The following is a 20,048-nucleotide window of genomic DNA, read 5'->3' as shown; positions in this document are numbered from 1 at the left end:
CCAAATAGGTGGAGGCTGAAGAAATAGGGCAAAACCTTATAATTCAGTTAAGTGATAAATTTCTATATAAGAAATCTGTTATTCATTTCCCAGGTTTAGCTAAGAACTGCATTAATTTGAAAAATAAATACCAATTAGTTAATAACAGCTCTAATAACATACCTTAAAATGCTTAGTAACTAACAGCATGGAGAAGCGTATGCATGATTAGAGGGACGCTCTTAAGGACTGAACCTCTCCAAGTTGATAGCTGTATTAAGAGAATCACACAGGGAAAATGATGATAAATGAAGAGCTTCGGCACTGCATAATTGCCAAAAAGAATTGTTTCTCAAACTGAAGTCATGAGGTACCTAACCAAAAAAGGTTTTAATTTTGTCTTCTCATTTCAATGACAATTCAATTTTCTTTCATGTGGTAAAGGAAGACAGGGACTTCAGAATTTTCGTTGCCCTACACTTGGGATTCAGCAAAATTAGCACCTGTAATTTTTTTTTTCCTCCTGGAAAACAAAGTCCTACTATTAAAATGAATCAAAATAAGGACATAACATCTAAAGAGAGAACTGAAAATTATTTGCACTAATCAATAGTAAGCCCTTTGCTAATGTGACTTCTTTTTGCCTTCCCATACTATTGTTGGTGTTGCTCATTTCATTTCATAAGGCTCTGCCATATTTTTATTTGTGTCTCTGTCTTTCATCCCTTAAAAGGTTCTAAAATTCTTGAGGGCAGGAGACATGTCTCACCCATATCTGTATTGCCCACAACAACTAACATGATGTTTTGCCTGTCAATCAAGAGATTTATCCAATACTTGCTTTGTGAAAAGCATAGTGTTCCCCAAGTTAAATAAGATGAAGTAAAATAGAGCCTGCATTAAAAAAGATTATCTAGTAAAGAATTAATCATAAAATGAGGCAGAAATACAGAAAGTGCTGTACAGAAGTAGAGGAAATTGATGTGGGAGCCAAAGGCAGGGCATGATTTATATTTTGACTATGGAAATAATGATTTAACAATAATAAATGTCTACGGATTGAATAAAATTCAGATTAACCAGTAGTCAGTAATATTAACCATTGTTCTAAATGTACCAAAAGCATGTCAAACAGCCACCAAAGGTATAATAAGTGGATTGAGGCCCATTTACACAAAAAGTAAACTACAGCCCAAAACACAGCAATGAGGTACAAGAATCAGCCAAGGCACACTAGGATGGGGTTATCCATTTGCAAAAATCTGAGAAGTAACTTACCTTAATATCTAAATTGGAAACATGTTACTGATGAAATTAAGATTGTCTATCCTCCAAATCTTATGAGTTTTTCTTAACATAAAACAAGAGGCCTAAACCAGATTGGCCTACGGTTTCTTTCTGTTCTTGTACTTCATAGATCTACAGGCTCAAGGTGAGTAACAGATATGAACATTAAACAGGACTGAAACGAGGGAGAATGTGTCAAAATAGACAATAAACTATGTGCTGTCTAGTTCTATTAGCTTAAAAACACCAACAACAAACTGACAGCCTGACAAAACCAGGTTTAACGACCAACTGCCAGGAGCAGGCTGCACACCAGAGGAAGCGTGGGGCCCCTCACCAAAGGAAAAGATGAGCTATTAAAGAATTCTGGAGAAAAGTGAAGCTTAGCTGAAATTTAAATAAAGTTGTATTTTGACAGCCTCAAAGCAAAGCAGGGCTGTGTGTAAAGAGATCAACATCCAGTCTAGACTGCAAAGTGAACCCAGTGTCCCGTCTCCTTGGAAACAAGAAAGTTAAGCCAGATGTAGAATGTTGTATCCAGAAATCCTTTACCTGAAGCCTCTGCACCCGAGGTATAAATTGAGGCTTGTCTCTGTCAAAAAGTGACTTAGATCACCCAGGCAAGACAGGGATGCTTCATTCTTATTGGTATAATTTCAAATACCAATATTTCTTATATCTTTTATTTTAGAGAATAAAGTTTCTCAGTAAGTAAAAAGGCAGTTGCCAAAGAAGGGGGATGTTACAAAACTTTATAGCTGCAGTAGGTCCCTGGGCGACACACCCATTCCTCACTCATTGTGGTTAGGTTCCAAAGACCAGGTCATTATGTGAAAATCGATATTATGGGAAAATGGAGGATGACCACATTAGATCACAAAATGGAGGATAACTACATCATTACATAACTGCCAAATTACATAACTGCCCAATCACTGAGAATCATGGCCCAGCCAAGATGACACATAACCTTAACCATCACAGCCAGTGTTATTCTTGCCTTTGTACCTTGGCATTCATTACTGCCAGACATATGTCATTAATACACGAAATAGTTGGATAGTATATTTTTTTACTATCATCGTAAATGTGAAATGTTGGATAATGAGATAATTAATAAGTTAGGAGTAGGTGGATACTGATTCCTGTTAACTTTGCAGCTAGCTTTATCTGTTATTATTAGTCCACTCTGATGAATGGCTGGGCAGACTTTTACTTTCTCAGTTTGAGATCATTTTTACTTTCTCTGTGTCATCTTCTATTACAAGCAGTATGCATGGAGCTACGAGTTACCCTACAATGTCAATGACCACTTTTAAGTTAGTCTTATGCCTAAAAATTTTTGTATGATAAAACATGGCCAAAACAACACAAACACACACATAGAGTATGTACATATTTACTACTGTGGTGACTATAGTCAAGTGTTGATACTATGATGAATAACAAAAATAAAATACAAGGTACATATAATAAATCTTGAAGGCCTTTCCAAAGTGTGGGAACACTCTAACTTCTAGTGTAATTAAAGCCAAATATAATCATAATTTAAACTCTTAGATAATTTTCTAATCAAGTTAATATTTCATATTTTCTCCAAAAAATGTGTAATTATTCTCCTCAGTCATGGCCTCATTTTCTTTGTCAATGACTAACAAATATTAAACAGATTTTTTCCCCCAGTTTTAAGACAAGAAGGTTACTTGACATTGGTTTTCTTCCCAGTTTTAAGACAAGAAGGTTATTTGACATTGGTTTTCTTCCGTGTGTAGCTCAAAGAATATTTGTCAAATCCTACTTAAATATATACATATTTAATGATTTCCAAGATCCATTCAGAAATATGTAATTTGCTGCTTAGGCTGCTCAAAAGTATGCACATTTGAAGAGGATATGAAATTAGACAAAATGTTATTTGAAAAATTAACAAAATTGAAGGGTTCAGTGAAAGCAGCCATTATTCAAGGATTTGAAAAACATCATAAATATCTCTTTTGGCTTTGTAATTAAAAACAGTGTTTTACTTTGGTGAGAGGCATCTGGGGTCTTGAACGCTAGCAAGCAGCCATCTAAGATGCATCAATTGGTCTCAACCCACCTGGAGTGAAGGAGAATGAGGAACACCAAAGACATATGGTAAAGATGAGCCCAAGAGACAAAAAGGGCCACATAAACCAGGAACTCCACCAGCCTCAGACCAGAAGAACTGGATGGTGCCTGGCTACCACTGATCACTGCCCTGACTGGGAACACAACAGAGAATCCCTGATGTAACAGGAGAACAGTGTGAAGCAGATCCCAAATTCTAGTAAAAAGACCAGGCTTAGTCATCTACTGAGACTATAGGGACCCTGGAGGTCATGATCCCTGGACCCATTGTTAGCCCAAGATTGGAACCATTCCCGAAGCCAACTCTCCAGACAGGGATTGGACTGAACGATAAGACAGAAAATGATACTGGTGAGGAGTGAGCTTCTTGGCTCAAGTAGACACATGAGACAATGTGGGCAACTCCTGTCTGGAGGCGAGATGAGAAGGAAGAGGGGGAAAGGGGATGGTTGAATGGACATGGGGAATACAGAGTGGAGAGGAGGAATATGCTGTCTCATTAGGAGGAGAGCAGCTAGAGGTACACAGCAAGGTGTGTATAACTTTTTGCATGAGAGGCTGATGTGGTTTGTAGACTTTCACTTAAATCACAATAAATAAGAAAAAAATAGTGTTTTAAATAAAGGCTATTCTATAGAACCCACTTTTTATACAATCCCCTCTATCTTGGCCTGCCAAAGTTACATAAAAACTCTAAAGGCAATAAATCAAATACTGAGCACTTATTTCATGAGGACACACAGAAGTTTATGACACCCTTCATACCCCCAAGCAGCTTATAGTCTGGGTGAGGCAAACAAGATGTATGAAAATACAGTGAAAGATAATAGTCAATTAACCATAAGAGGAAAAATAAGTGTTGAGTTCTAAGTACTACAGGTTTCAGAGGAGTGTGTATGTGTACTCGCTTTCAAGAATTAAAGAATGGAGGAGGTAACTTCAACAGCCAGCCCTTACACTTTCAAGCAGTTCAGCTAAAGACATAGTTCAGAAGAAAAGTACACCCTCTTAGGGTGTAGACACTCCTGTCTTGAGAAGTGCCCAATTAGAAAAGTCTTTGGGGGACTGAAAATTAACCTAATGGGGAGCTTGCTGCTACTCTTGAAGATGTAACTCTCGGGTGGATGAGGAGAGGGAAAGGGATGTTAAGTTTTCTTCAAGGTCTGTAACCCACTAAGCATGTGAGCCATCAAAGTCTAAAACATTCTGTAGACCAAAGGTTGTCTGCCAGCCTGTCCCTTGAATCCTATGCTGCCTAACTCGTGGGTGAACTAAACACACACTGATGGAGTCATTGCAAGTCTTTTGCCATGCCAGTTGCCACATAATGTAGATGCCACTATTACAGCTACATATTTTCAAATGCGTACATGTATACTTGAAAAAGCCATTTTTTCAAATCAATTTAATTCAAATACTTATAAAACCAGGTAAATTAAACACTTTTACTTTACATTGCCATTAAAAACAAGAAATCCAAGTTGAGAAGTGAAACACAACAAAGCAATTTACTGCACCCATGAATTTAAGTCTCTAAACTAAAAGAAAGCCTTCAGATACTTATAAATAAAATATAGCTCAAATAACTGTAGCCTTCCCCATAAAATCTTTTCCTAAGAGCCACAAATTCACAGCGAAACTAAGTGATAAGAATTCATCATCTATCTCTTTCTATCAACTCTACCTTTTTTCTTGGACTCAGAAACTAATGAGCAGAAAAACAGAAGCTGGGGTCAGAAGAGAATGAAGATTAGGATTAAACATAGATAATTCACAGATGATTAACTAAAACTAAGTATTATATATTTACTACACAAAATTACCCCAAAACTTAAATTAAAGACTTATGCCCAAATGAGAAGTTGTTCAACTTCCCTCAAGTATTTTGGAAACCCATTTCAGAATACAGTATAGTAAAATGTACATATCCAAACCAACAGATGAAAAATAAATATCCTGAAAATTGTTCTTTAGTGTTGTAAGACAGCAGAAGTACCAAGTAGTAAAACTGTTGTCTCCCTTGTTTTTGTTAAAAAAAAAAAAAAACAGACCCATTGCTATCAAGTCGATGCCAACTCATAGTGACCCTAAAGGACAGAGTAGAGCTGCCCCATAGAGTTTCCAAGGAGCGCCTGGTGGATTCGAACTGCCAGCCTTTTGGTTAGCAGCTGTAGCTCTTAACGACTAAGCCACCAGGGTTTCCTTCTTTTTGTTAGGTGCCATCAAGTCGGTTCCAATTCACAGTGACCCTATGTACAACGCAATGAAATACTGCCCAGTCCTGCACCATCCTCACAATCGTTCCTATGTTTGAGCCCACTGTTGCAACCATTGTATCAATCCATCTCATTGACAGTCTTCCTCTTTTTCACTGACCCTCTACCTTACCAAACATGATGTCCTTCTCCAGGGAGTGGATCCTCCTGATAACATGTCCAAAGTATGTAAGACAAAGTCTTGCTACCCTCGCTTTCATGGAGCACTCTGCCTGCACTTCTTCCAAAACAGACTTGTTCGTTCTTCTGGCAATCCATGATATATTCAATATTCTTTGCCAATACAGTAATTCAAAGGCATCAATATTTCTTCCATCTTCCTTATTCATTATCCAGCTTTCACATGCATATGAGGTGATAGAAAATAACACGGCTTGGGTCAGGTGAACCTTAGTCTTCAAAGTGACATCTTTGTTTTTCAGCACTTTAAAAGGTCTTTTGCAGCAAATTTGCCCAGTGCAATACATAAGTTGATTTCCTGACTACTACTACTACTTTGTTTTTTCCATTCATTATGACGTTGTTTATTGGTCCAGTTATATTTTTGTTTTCTTTATATAGAGACGCAATTCATACTGAAAGCTGTAGTCTTTAATCTTCATCAGGAAGTACTTCAAGTCCTCTTCACTTTCTGCAAGCAAGGTTGTGTCATCTGCATATATACATATATCGCAGATTGTTAATGAGTCCTACACCTATCTTGACGCTCTATTCTTCATACAGTCCAGTTTTTTGGATTATTTGTTTAGCATACAGATTGAGTATGCATCTTTCCTGACTTTAAACCACACAATATCCCCTTGTTCTGTTCCAACAACTGTTCTTGGCCTATGTACAGGTTACACATGGACACAATTAAGTGCTCCTGAACTCCCATTCTTTGCAACATTATCCATGATTTGTTATGATTCACACAGTCAAACGCCATTGCATATTGAATACAATACAGGTAAATATCTTTCTGGTATTCTCTGCTTTCAGCCAAGATCCATTTGACATCATCAATTACATCCCTTGTTCAAGGTCCTCTTCTTTTTCTTTTCTTTTTTTATTGTGCTTTAGGTTAAAGTTTACAGAGCAAATTACTTTCTCATTAAACAATTAATACACAAATTGTTTTGTGACATTAGTTGACAACTCCACAACGTGTCAACACTCTCCCCTTCTTGACCTCGGGTTCCCCATTTCCATTTGTCCAGTTTTCTTCCCGTCCCTTCCTGCCTTGTCATCTTTGCTTTGGGGCTGGTATGCCCATTTAGTCTTGTATACCCATTTAGCTTCATAAACATGGATGAACTATGTGTGTTCCTGTTTGTTTTATATGCCTGTCTAATCTTAGGCTAAAGGGTGAACTTCAGGAGTGACTTCAGTACTGAGTTAAAAGAGAGCCATACTCTTGGGGTTTCTGACAGTATCTGTCAGACCAGTAAGTCTGATCTTCTTTTTGTGAGTTTGAATTTTGTTCTATATTTTTCTCCCACTCTGTGCAATTGGCATAACACAGTTTATAAAGGAAACGTTAGGATGCAGAACATTTCCTTTATAAACTATGTTATGCCAATTGAACTAGATGTCCCCCAAGATCATGGTCAGCAGCTGTCAGCCCAGTAACTCAGTACCTCAGGAGTTTGGATGTGTCTATGAAGTTTCCATGACCTTGTCTTGGTCGAGTTGTGCTGGCTTCCCCAGTACTTTGTACTGTCTTACCCTTCACCAAAGTTACCACTTATCTGTTGTCTACTTAGTGTTTTTCCATCCCCACCTTTCCCCTCCCTTGTAATCATCAAAGATTCTTTTTTTTTTCTGTGTGAAGCTTTTTCATAAGTTTTTATAATAGTGGTCTCATATATATTTGTCCTTTTGTGACTCACTTACTTCACTCAGCATAATGTCCTCCAGATTTATCCATGTTGTAAGATGTTTCGCAGATTCATCATTGTTCTTTATTGTTGTGTAATACTCCATTGTGTGTATGTACCATAGTTTATCTATTCATCTCTTGATGGGCACTTAGGTTGTTTCCATCTTTTTTCTATCGTGAATAATGCTGCAAGGAACATGGGTGTGCATATATGATGGCTCTTATTTCTCTAGGATATATTCCTAAGAGTGGGATTGCTGGATTGTATGGTATTTCTATTTCTAGCTTTTTAAAGAAGCACCATACCATTTTCCAAAATGACTGTACCATTTTGCATTTCCACCAGCAGGACAAAAGAGTTCCAATCTCCCTGCAGCCTCTCCAACATGCTATTTTCTATTTCTTTGATTTGTGCCAGTAATGTCAGGGTGAGATGACACTTCACTGTAGTTTTTATTTGCATTTCTCTAGTGGCTAATGATCGTGAGCATTCCTCATGTGTCTGTTAGCCACCTGAATGTCTTCTTTGGTGAAGTGTCTGTTTGTGTCATTTGCCCATTTTTTAATTGGATTGTCTTTTAGTTGTAGAAGTACTAGATTCTCCTATAGATTTTAAAGATTAGACCTTTGTCAGATATGTCATATTCAAAATTGTTTTCCCAATCTGTAGGTTCTCTTTTTACTCTTTTGGTTTAGTCTTTTGATGAGCTTAAATGTTTAATTTTTAGACGATCCCAGTTACCCAGCTTATCTTCTAGAGTTTGTGTATTGTTAGTTATGGTTTGTATCCTATTTATGCTGTATATTAGGGCCCCGAGTGTTGAATTTTCTACCATGATCTTTATAGTTTTTTGTTTTATATTTAGGTCTTTGATCCATTTTGAATCAGTTTTTGTGTATGGTGTTGAGGTATGGGTCGTGTTTCATTTTTTTACAGATGGGAATCCTGTTTTGCCAGCATCATTTGTTAAAAAGACTGCCTTTTCCTCATTTAATAGACTTTGGACTTTATCAAAGATCAGGTGACTGTAGGTGGGTGGATTTATATCTCAGTTCTGGATTCTGTTCCGTTGGCCAATGTGTCTGTCATCGTATCAGTACCAGGCTGTTTTGACTACTGTAGCTGTACAATAGGTTCTGAGGTCAGGTAGTGCGAGGCCTCCTACTTTATTCTTCTTCTTCAATAGTGCTTTACTTATCCGGGGCCTCTTTCCTTTCCATATAAAGTTAATGATTAGTTTTTCCAACTCATTAAAGAATGCTGTTGGCATTTGGATCGGGATTGCACTGTATTTGTAGATTGCTAAAATAAATAAATAATAAAAAAATTTTTTTCCTTTGGGTAGAATTGACATTTTCACAAAGTTCTACCTATCCATAAATCATGGTGTGTTTTTCCATTTATGTAGGTCTCTTTTGGTTTCTTGCAGTAGCGTTTTGTAGTTTTCTTTGTATAGGTATTTTATGTCCCTGGTGAGGTTTACTCCTAAGCACTTTATTTATTTAGGGGCTATTATAAACAGTATTCTTTCCTGATTTCCTTTTCATTGTTCTCTTTATTGGTGTATAGCAATCCAACTGATTTTTTTATGTTCACCTTGTATCCTGCTACTCTGCTGAATCTATTAGTTCCAGTATATTCTTGTGGAGTCTTTAGAATTCTCTATGTATAGTATCATATCATCCACGAATAGGGATAGTTTTACTTCTTTATCAATTTAGATGTCCTTTCTTTTTCTTGTCTTATTGCTCTAGCTAGGACTTCTAGCATAACGTTAAACAGGAGTGGTGATAAAGGGCATCCCCAGTTTGAATTTCTGGCAGTTCCCTGTCAATGCGCTGCTGCAGCTGTTTTTGAATTATCTTCAGCAAAATTTTACTTGCCTATGATCGATGGCACTGGGGTTTTTTTGTTTATGATATTAATGATATCATTTGATAATTCCTCCGTTCTGTTGGATCACAATTCTTTGGAATGGGCACAAATATGGATCTCTTCCAGTCAACTGGCGAGGTAGCTCTCTTCCAATTCTTGGCACAGATGAGTGAGCAACTCCAGTGCTGCCTCTGTTTGTTGAAACATCTCAACTGGTATTCCATCAGTGCAGCTTGGACTTCTTCCTTCTATACCATCCATACCATTGGTTCTTGATCACATGCTACCTCCTGAAATGGTTGAACGTTGAATAATTCTTTTTGGTATGGTGAAACGTGTGTGTGTTTGTTGTTATGACTGTGTATTCCTTCCATTTTCTTTTGATGTTTACTGTGTCAATATTTTGCCTATGGAAGACTTCAATATTGCAACTCAATGCTTGCATTTTTTCTTTAGTTCTTTCAGCTTGAGAAATGCTGACCCTGTTGTTCCCTTTTGGTTTTCTAACTCCAGGTCTTTGCCCATTTCCTTATAATGCTTTCCTTTGTCTTCTCAAACTGCCCTTTGAAATCTCCTGTTCAGCTCTTTTACTTTGTTATTTCTTCCATCCGCTTTAGCTACTCTACATTTAAGAGCAAGTTTCAGAGTCTCTTCTGACATCCAGTTTGGTCTTTCTTTCTTTCCTGTCTTTTTAATAACCTTTTGCTTTCTTCATGTATGATGTCCTTAGTGTCAACCCACAACTCGTCTGTTCTTCGGCCATTAGTGTTCGATGTGTCAAATCTATTCCTGAGACGGTCTCCAAATTCAGGTGGGATACACTCAAGGTCCTATTTTGGCTCACACGTACTTGTTTAATTTTCTTCACCTTCAACTTGAAGTTTCATATGAGCAGCTGATGTCTCTTCCACAGTCGGCCCCTGGCCTTGTTTTGCCTGATGATATTGAGCTTCTCTCGTCTCTTTCCATAGATGAAGTCAATTGGATTCCTGTGGATTCCATCTAGTGATGTCCACATGTACAGTCACTGTTTATGTTCTAGGAAAAAAGGTATCTGCAATGAAGAATTTGTTGGTCTTGCAAAATTCTTACCATGCAATCTCCAGTGTCGTGTCTATCACCAAAGCCAATTTTCCAATTACCATCCTCCTTCTTTGTTTCTAACTTTCGCGTTCCAATCACCAGTGATTATCAATGCATCTTGATTGCGTGTTTGATCAATTTCAGACTGAAAAAGTTGGTAAAAATCTTCAATTTCCTCGTCTTTAAATCCTGGTGTCGTAGTAGTTAAGGGTTACGGCTGCTAACCAAAAGGCTGGCAGTTTGAACCCACCAGGTGCTCCTTGGAAACTCTATGTGGCAGTTCTACCCTGGCCTATAGGGCCTCTATGAGTCAGAATCGACTTGACAGCAACAGGTTTGGTTTTGTTTTGTTTTTTTGGTTTTTCCTCTTCTATGGCATTAGTAGTTAGTGCATAAATGTGAATGATAGTCATATTAACTGGTCTTTCTTGTAGGCATGTGGATATTATCCTGCTACTGACAGTGTTGGACTTCAGGACAGATCTTGAAATGTTCTTTTTGATGATCAATGTGATGCCATACCTCTTCAATTTGTCATTTCCGGCATAGTGGGCCATATGATTGTCTGATTCAAAATGGCCAATACTATACAGGTCCAAATATTTAGCAAAAACAATGGAATTGTATTTTGAAGACACTAAAAATTATCGAGCTATGTATTGTTGTTAGGTGCCATCGAGCTGGTTCCAACTCATAGTGACCCTAGAGGACAGAGTAGAACTGCCACGTAGAGTTTCCAAGGAGCAGCTAGTGGATCCAAACTGCTGACCTTTAGGTTAGCAGCCAACTTCTTAAACACTATGCCACCAGGGCTCCAAGCCTGGTATAACTTCAGTTAATTTCAGGGTTGCCCCATCAAATGGAAGGGAAATTACATGAATGAAATCACAGTACAAATCTACATACAATCTTCATTGCCCCCAGTTATGAAAAGGATATGTATTTTCAAAAGCCCAGTTTAAAACCTGAGTCATCTAATGTGATTCCTTTATATTGAGAAAAACGTTATCAATACCCATTGAAAATTGAAAAAAGAAAAACAGTTTCTCAAGCATTCCAGGTGAATAGCTGGTTAAATAGCATCAATATATCTTTAAGGGTAATACAAATTCATCTAGCTGTATCTCTTTCAATGCAAGGGTCAACTAAATAACTGTGAACAAGTGAAAGTTAAGTTCACTTTGTGGTGTTCTTAACAGAGTGGTAACTATGAAAACAATGTTTATAAATTTTAAACTGAAGGCTCAGGCTTAAAAAATTTCATAATACAAAGGACCCCAGTAATTATCACCTAGTACAATGTTTCTCAAACTTTCCTGACAATAGGTCACTTAGGTTATGCAAACATTTCTATCCTGTCCATTCCTATTTTTGTAGTATCAAGACAGTCGTAACAAAAGAATTGAGATAAAATAAAAAGGTTCACAAAAAAGGCAGCTCATTAATACACGTTCAATTAAAGGATATGACAATATGAACAATATTGATATTATATATTGAGCATTTACCGTGTGCCTTTATATGTATTATTCTTCACAACAGGCCCATGAGGTGTATATTATTATCATCTCTATTTTACAGAATACTGATTGAGTTCAACAGCTTTATCTTATTTTATTAATAAACTATGGTCTGTTGATAACGATGTTGAAGATGACGACTAACATTTAAATAGGATTTATCATTTGTCAGTCACTTCTAAGTGCCTAATACATTTACTCATAAACCTCATTAACTCATTCATTCATAAAACATGAGGTAGGCAGTTATTATACCCCATTTTAGAAATGAGAAAACTGAGGCACAGAGAGGTTACTTAATCTGCCTAATACCATACAACTAGTAAATGGCAGAGGCAGAAACTGCCCTGAGGTAATCCGGTTCTAGAATCTGGCTATGCTTTAGGTTACGTAACTAAGTACAGTCACATATCTAATAAGTACAAAAGCCAGCAACAGTTTCCAAATTTTTTGCTTTTGCCTCTACACCAAAATGTTTCTTCAGTATATTCACTGAGTCTTTCCATAAAAGTTAACGTTAAATTATACCACATCTCAAATGACTGAAGGAATCCTGGCGGCACAATGGTTAAAGTGCTCAGCTGCTAACCAAAAGATTAGCAGTTTAAACCCACCAGATGCTCCACGAGAGAGATGTGGAAGTCTGCTTCCATAAAGATTACAGACTTGGAAGCCTTATGAGGCAGTTCTACTCTGTCCTATAGGGTCACTGAGTCAGAATCAATTCAATGACAATAGAACTGTTTTTGATAAAATGTCTAGGTCATATTTACAAGGGTCTCAAACATACGAACAGACGATCTTTTCAATTTTTAGTCCAAACATCACCTGGAAATAAAGTCAGTCATATACCTAATCCTGACTTATCTTCTATGGTATGCTGTAAGTCCAGTTATTTCCTATAAGCTTAACTCTACCTTAAAACGTTAAAAAATTTCACTATTCCATCAAAATCAAAATTCTGCCTTTGCATATTCTACTTTTACCCATAAATTTATCAGTCTTAGATTCTAAGAATGTGTGTAAAACCTTAGACGTATATACATACATAACACGGATTTAAAAAAAAAAAAACCCACTGTGCTGTTGAGTTGATTCCAACTCATAGCAATCCCATAGGAGAGAGTAAAACTGCCCCCACAGGGTTTCCAAAGAGCAGCTGGTGGATTCAAACTGCCGATCTTTTGGTTAGCAGCCAGGTTCTTAACCACTGCGCCACCAGGGCTCCGTATAATCTGCATATGTACAGTATATGTATGTTATACATGTTTTCATCTATGTATATGTATATATGTGTATGTATATAGACACACATATACATATATATACACACACATATATTATGTTGTTGCTGTTAGGTGCCATCGAGTCCGAGTCAGTTCTGACTCATGGCGACCCCATGTGACAGAGTAGACCTGCTCCACGGTATTTTCTAGGCTGTCATCTTTATGGGAGTAGATCACCAGATCTCTCTCTCACAGAGCCACTGAGTGGGTTCGAACTGCCAACAGTTCAGTTAGCAGCACTGCCCTTAACTGCTGTGCTACCAGGCTCCTTCACATACATATACAGTGATACCTGTACGAGCTGAAACTTGACAGGACTGCCTTGCTTTTCTGGGTCTCGCAGATTTCTCGCCTTTGACAGAGTGCTTACTTTTACTCTCTTTTAAGAATCCTACCTCATTTTAGTTTTGAATTTTTCATCTCTGACAGGTTTCTGCCTTACACATGTTCCAGCGTTTTTGGTTTTACTGTGTATATCAGTGTGTGTGCATGTATTGTGTGTATTTCCTTTCAATATACCCAAATCATCTTTATGAATCTTCATGAATCTAATCTCTAGAATTTTGGACTTCCTCTTGAAAACAATCTTTATAGGCTTTGTCCTACCAGGCTTATTTAAGTAATAAATTCATGAGTATCCAAAGTCCTGTATCATAGTCTCTTTAGAAACAATTAGACAAGCCCAAAAGTTTTAAAGACAAAGTAAAATAAATAAATAAATAAAAATACAATAAGACAATAATCCAGAATACTTTGTTGTATTTTTATTTCCCGTTTTTTAAAAAGGTAGATTATAAAATAAAACCAAAACTGTGTTTTGCATATCATACATATAGCCTGCATATCAACTACCAAATATAAAATATTAATGACTCTTACATCCATTATTACATCTACATTAAGGAGATAAACACTGAAAAGTCTGGTTTAATGGATTTCAATGCTACTAATTCTGGTGGCGCAGTAGTTAAGAGCTCGGCTGCTAACCAAAAGGTCAGCAGTTCAAACTCACCAGCCACTCCTTGGAACCCTATAGCAGGCAGTTCTACTCTGTCCTATAGGGTCACTATGAGTTGGAATCGACTCAACGGGAACAGTTTTTTTTTTTATAATTCTGGATGTAGTATAAACACACCTATTTTGAAAACATGTTATTCTCAAAATAGTGCCCCTACTCTCTTTATGCTCGATTTAGTTTACAGAAGTAAAAAACACAAGCTGTTATTTTCTGAATATCTACTATGTAAGAGACACTGTAAAAAAGACTGAGCACCTACCCTCAAGATTTTGTAAAACACCAAGTAAGACTCATTGTACAACAAGCACCTGTGAGAAGTTTGTATTAGAAACTAGGCTGAAAATGCAAGATAAATTAGAATGCAATTTTATCAAAAGGAGTAGGAAAAAATGCTCCAATTTTTTATCTCCAGCTCCACATCTGCATGTATCTGCCTATTTATTAAGCCCCAAACTAAACTCTCCTCCATTCTCATTTTTCACTAGTTTTCCTCACCCAAAGAAATGACAATTTCACTCACTCAACTGCTGCTACCAGAAACCCAGATATCATCTTTGAAATCTTTTCCACCCTTGCTGTTATTTGCTGTCACATCAGTTCCTACTCATAGAGGCCCCATGTGTGTCAGAGTAGAACTGTGTTCCACAGAATTTTCAAGGCTGTGACCTTTTGGAAGCAAATCTCCAGGTCTGTCTTCTGAGATACCTCTGGGTAGCTTTGAACCACCAACCTTTTGGCTAATAGTCAAACTATCTGTACCATCCAGGGACTCCATTTTCAACCTTGAAACACCAAAAATCCAAACCTGATGTGTCTGGTCAATTCTGACTCATAGTGACCCTTACATAGGACAGAGCAGAACTGCCCCATAGGGTTTCCAAGACTGTAAATCTCTACTGAAGCAGACTGTTACATCTTTTTCCCACAGAGAGGCTGGCAGGTTCAAACTACTGACCTTTTGGTTAACAGCCGAGCACATAGCCACTGCGCCATCAGGGCTCCTTTTTTTCAATCTTTACCCCTTATATATTCAAGCAGCAAGCCCCATCACTTCAAAAATAAATCACAAATCCACACACAAATATAAATCTGATAACCTGTTCCAATCTCATTTATGCTATGCTCATTCTCACTCATGACATGGTCACTCTCCCATGAAAATGCTATGCTATAGCCACACTGCTGGGTTTTTTTTTTTTTTTTTTTCCTTCCCCAGTACCTCTCTATTCCTCAATCTTTTCACACCAAAGCTTTCACTACAACATATTCTCTGTCAGGAATAACCCCTCATACCTTCGTTACCTGTCTAGTTCCTATCCACTGTCCAAGTTTCAGCTAAAATTCTACTTCTCCTACCCAGCAATCTAACCCAGCCCTCCATTATACTTTCGTAGCACTTTCTACTTTTTCTTCATGTCATTCTTCACAATTTTTATTTATAATTTGTGTGATTATGTATTTATTGTCTATTTTCCTTTCTAAACTGTAAGCTCCCAGGAGGGTATTTTATCTGGCAGAGAAACTGTAAAAAAAAAAAAAAAAATTAATTTGTGAAATTAATGATCCTGCTGTAATTCAACAATGCTAATGAAGTTAAAAACTCAAAGGGTTGAGGATCATTAAACTTGTCAAGAGGACATTACAAACCTTCCTATACAAATCCAAGAGCAGTATCAATGGCATGGCAGAAGATAAACCAATTTATCAATACAAGAGATTAAGCATAGGTTTGGAGGTACGAACACAGAGGTAGAAGGAAAATCGAAACAAGTTAGTAAAATGGCTAGATTAGTCTCTACTACCTGGAGAAACACCATAGCTATTTCTGTGGCATTATTCTGCAATATAATTTATCTCTATGTCTTCGCCACAAAGCCAGAGAAAACAGCAGGTGTTGGAGAGAGTCCACATTCAAAGACCTAAAAACGAAAGACAACTAAACTGCAAGTGTTTAATTCTTTCCTAAAGAGCAACTACTAAATTGAAAGCAGCTGTTGCGGACTATCAACACCAAGCTGCCTAAATCTCTAATACTATAGCGGGATGGGCAGATGAGATTTTAATTCCTCAAAGAGGTTTCATGTGTGTTAGAAGATGGTATTCTACTTAAAATAATACAAAAATTGCATCACTTTAGGTGATCTTATTTAAAAATCAGTAAAAGATTATTAACTGGCCAATACTTTATCAGATGACAGTTTGTATTACTACCTTTTCTATGTGCAGGCTCCATCTACTCCACACACTGTCAAATGCACAGATAGCCTTGATACCTCTGTACTGCTCAAGGGTTGCAAAAGCAGATGTTCAGTAAAGCTAACTGATTAAATTATTTCTATCTTGGTATTTCTATTTCTTTTTATCACATTTCTAAATTACATATTGCCTTTTAAAATACAGCAGTGACCAGTATATGTGCTTAAAGGTTTTAATAAGAAATTCCATTTTTTTGGAATGCAAAATCATAATTGTGTAAAAAAGGCTAATCTATGATCACATTTAACCATCACGTTCCATGTGGTGAAGTGACAGGCACAGTATCTTGGAGGGAAATAAACATAACTGGAGGCCTTGCCTTATGACTCAGAGAAAAAAAACCAAAAACTAACAGGTGGTAAACATTAGTGAGCTATGTAAACTCAAATTATAAAACACCTTATTCCTATATTTCTTTTACTCAGGATATATCTTTTCTTTCTTTCTTTTATTTTTTTTTTAAACACTGTTAGGCACATTTTTATTTTTATTTTTTATATTTTTATTGTGCTTTAAGTGAAAGTTTACAAATCAAGTCAGTCTCTCATACAAAACCTTCTACAGACCTTGCTATATACTCCTTAGTGCTCTCCCCCTAATGACACAACACACTCCTTCTCTCCACCCTGTATTTCCGTGTCCATTCAGCCAGCTTCTGTCCCCCCCTGCCTTCTCATCTCCCCTCCAGACAGGAGCTGCCCACATAGTCTCATGTATCTACTTTAGCCAAGAAGCTCACACTTCACCAGTATCATTTTCTGTCTTATAGTCCAGTCCAATCCCTGTCTGAAGAGTTGGCTTTGGGAATGGTTCCTGTCTTGGGCTAACAGAAGGTCTGGAGACCACAACCTCCGGGGTCCCTCTAGTCTCAGTCAGACCATTAAGTCCGGTCTTTTTACGAGACTTTGAGGTCTGCATCCCACTGTTCTCCTGCTCCTTCAGGGGTTCTCTGTTGTGTTCCCTGTCATGGTAGTCATCGGTTGTAGCCGGGCACCATCTAGTTCTTCTGGTCTCAAGCTGATATAGTCTCTAATTTATGCAGCCCATTCTGACTCTTGGGCTCCTACTTATCTCATGTCTTCATTCTCCTTTGCTCCATGTGGGTTGAGACCAATTGTTGCATCTCAGGTGGCCGCCTGCTGGCATTTAAGACCCCAGACGCAACTCTCCAAAGTGCGATGCAGAATGTTTTCTTAACTGATTTTATTATGCCCACTGACCCAGATGTCCCCTGAAACCATGGTCCCCAAACCCCCGCCCCTGTTACGCTGGCCTTCAAAGGGTTCAGTTTATTCAGGAAACTTCTTTGCTTTTGGTTTAGTCCAGTTGTGCTGACCTCGCCTGTACTGTGTGTTGTCCTTCTCTTCTTGTCTACTATCTAATTAGCAAATCCCCCATTCCCACCATCCCTCCCCTATCTCGTAACCATCAAAGAATATTTCTTCTCTGTTTAAACTATTTCTCCAGTTCTTATAATAGTGGTCTTATACAATATTTGTCCTTTGCAACTCATTTCACTCAGCATAATGCCTTCCAGATTCCCCCATGTTATGAAATGTTTCACAGATTCATTGTTGTTCTTTATTGATGCATAGTATTCCATTGTGTGAATACACCATAATTTATCCATTCATCTGTTGATAGGCACCTTGGTTGCTTCCATCTTTTTGCTATGGTAAACAGTGCTGCAATGAACATGGGTGTGCATATATCTGTTCGTGTGACAGCTCTTACTTCTCTTGGATATATTCCAAGGAGTGGGACTGCTGGGTGGTATGGTAGTTCTATTTCTAGCTTTTTAAGGAGGCGCCAAATTGATTTCCAAAGTGGTTGTGCCATTTTACAGTCCCACCAGCAGTATATAAATATTCCAGCCTCATCATTTCTTTTTTAACACGTTAGAGTCATTCAATCCCTAAATATTTAAGAGCTCAATATGTGTAGTCATCATACCTGGTGCTGGGGTACACAGCAGTGAGCGAGAGACAAAGTCCCTACTCTTCTAAACTTACATTCTGATAGAAGGAAAAGATCAGTAAATAAAATCAGATAATTTCAGATAGAGAGTAACTAGGGGAGCTGTTGTAGATTGAGTGATTAGGGAGAATTTATATGAGAAGGTAACATCTGATCTGAGACATCAGAAAAATAAAAAGTTACCAAAAATTATTTTAGAAATAAATTTCATAGTAAAAGTATAATAAAAACTCAGTAGAAAGAACCTCTCACCCTTTGTCACCAGTCTTGAACCTCTCATTAGTACCTACATGATGTCGATATCTGTGTATTCTGCGAACACTGCAAACTTAGTGGGCCAAAAAGAAAATTTTCATCAGTATCACCCAAAGTCACTACTAAACACACCAGTTCACTAGGTTCTTTGAACTGTTTAACTTTTTAGTTCTCCCTGTTGCATTTTCTATATTCAATCCATTAATAACTTCTATTAATTCTTTCTCCCCAGTGTCTATCAGACCTACATCTTGTTCACTTTTTAAAAATCATTATTATACTCCATACTGTTAGCCATCTAAGTCTGAAGCACTTCGGCAACACATCTGACCCCTATACCTCTGGTCTGCCTACAAAATGCATCCTGCTAAACAATTCCCCACGATCACCTTGTTCATAATGTCACACACCCTAGTTACCACTCAACAGTGCCTTTCTATAGCTTGCCACAAAGAATTCACATTCCTATTCCCTGCATTCAAGGTATCCCATTATTACAGCCTCTCAGACAGCACTTATAGATAAATGAGTCAAAAAGTGACTAAATTCAATGGAGAAAAACACAAACACACCATTATAACTGAAACTTTAATGACCCTCTCTTAGCAAATGATAGAAAAGCCAGAGTCCCCCTACCAAAAAAAAAAAAAATCAGTAAAGGTTTAGAAGACCCAAACAATACTATCAACCACTATAAAATACATTCAACCAGTTGAGTACAGAACACTCAACAGCTGCAGAATATATTTTCAAGTACACATGGTACTTTCACCAAGAGACACCATACGCCGATAAATCAAATTTAAAAGCACTAAATACATGCATTGCTTGAACAAAACAGAATTAAATTAAAAACCGATAAAAAAAAAAAACGATAATAAGATACCCCCCCCCAAAAAAAACCAAATGTTTAAAAATTAACACACTTTCTAAATAGTCTACGGAGCAAAAAATAACAGAAATTTGAAAATAAACTGAATGGAATGATAATAAAATACCATATTTATGTATTTGTAGAATTCAGAGAAAGCAGCATTTAGAGGCGAGCAAATTTTATAGCCTTAAATGCTTATCTTGTGGGGGGCGGTACACACACGACCACATGTACACCTGCACACACTCTTTCCTTGGAGAAGCACCAATGTTCTTCTACATCCAATTTAATCTAAAATTCTATTGACAGCCACTGTGGAAAATAGTCTGGCACTTCCTGAAAAAGTTAAACACAGAATTATCATATAAGCCAGCAATCCTAATCCTAGGTA

At 37.3% G+C, this 20,048-nt stretch overlaps 1 protein-coding gene across 12 annotated transcripts in view; it reads right to left on the bottom strand.

The window, feature by feature from the left end:
- NCOA1 (nuclear receptor coactivator 1) overlaps positions 1-20,048 on the bottom strand; it is a 279,928-nt gene that overhangs the window by 103,602 nt on the left and 156,278 nt on the right. For 2 of the 12 annotated variants that reach the window (XM_064295108.1, XM_064295106.1), the window contains exon 4: positions 163-250. The exons of the other annotated variants lie outside the window; for them this stretch is intronic. The gene's annotated coding sequence lies outside the window, so the exon portion shown is untranslated. The remainder of the gene's footprint in view (positions 1-162; positions 251-20,048) is intronic. 12 annotated transcript variants of the gene reach the window in all.

The sequence above is a fragment of the Loxodonta africana genome, chromosome 12 (genome assembly GCF_030014295.1).
Source record: "Loxodonta africana isolate mLoxAfr1 chromosome 12, mLoxAfr1.hap2, whole genome shotgun sequence".
Lineage (NCBI taxonomy): Eukaryota > Metazoa > Chordata > Mammalia > Proboscidea > Elephantidae > Loxodonta > Loxodonta africana.
The sequence above is the reverse complement of the archived record's forward strand: the minus strand, read 5'-3'. Positions and strand labels throughout refer to the sequence as shown.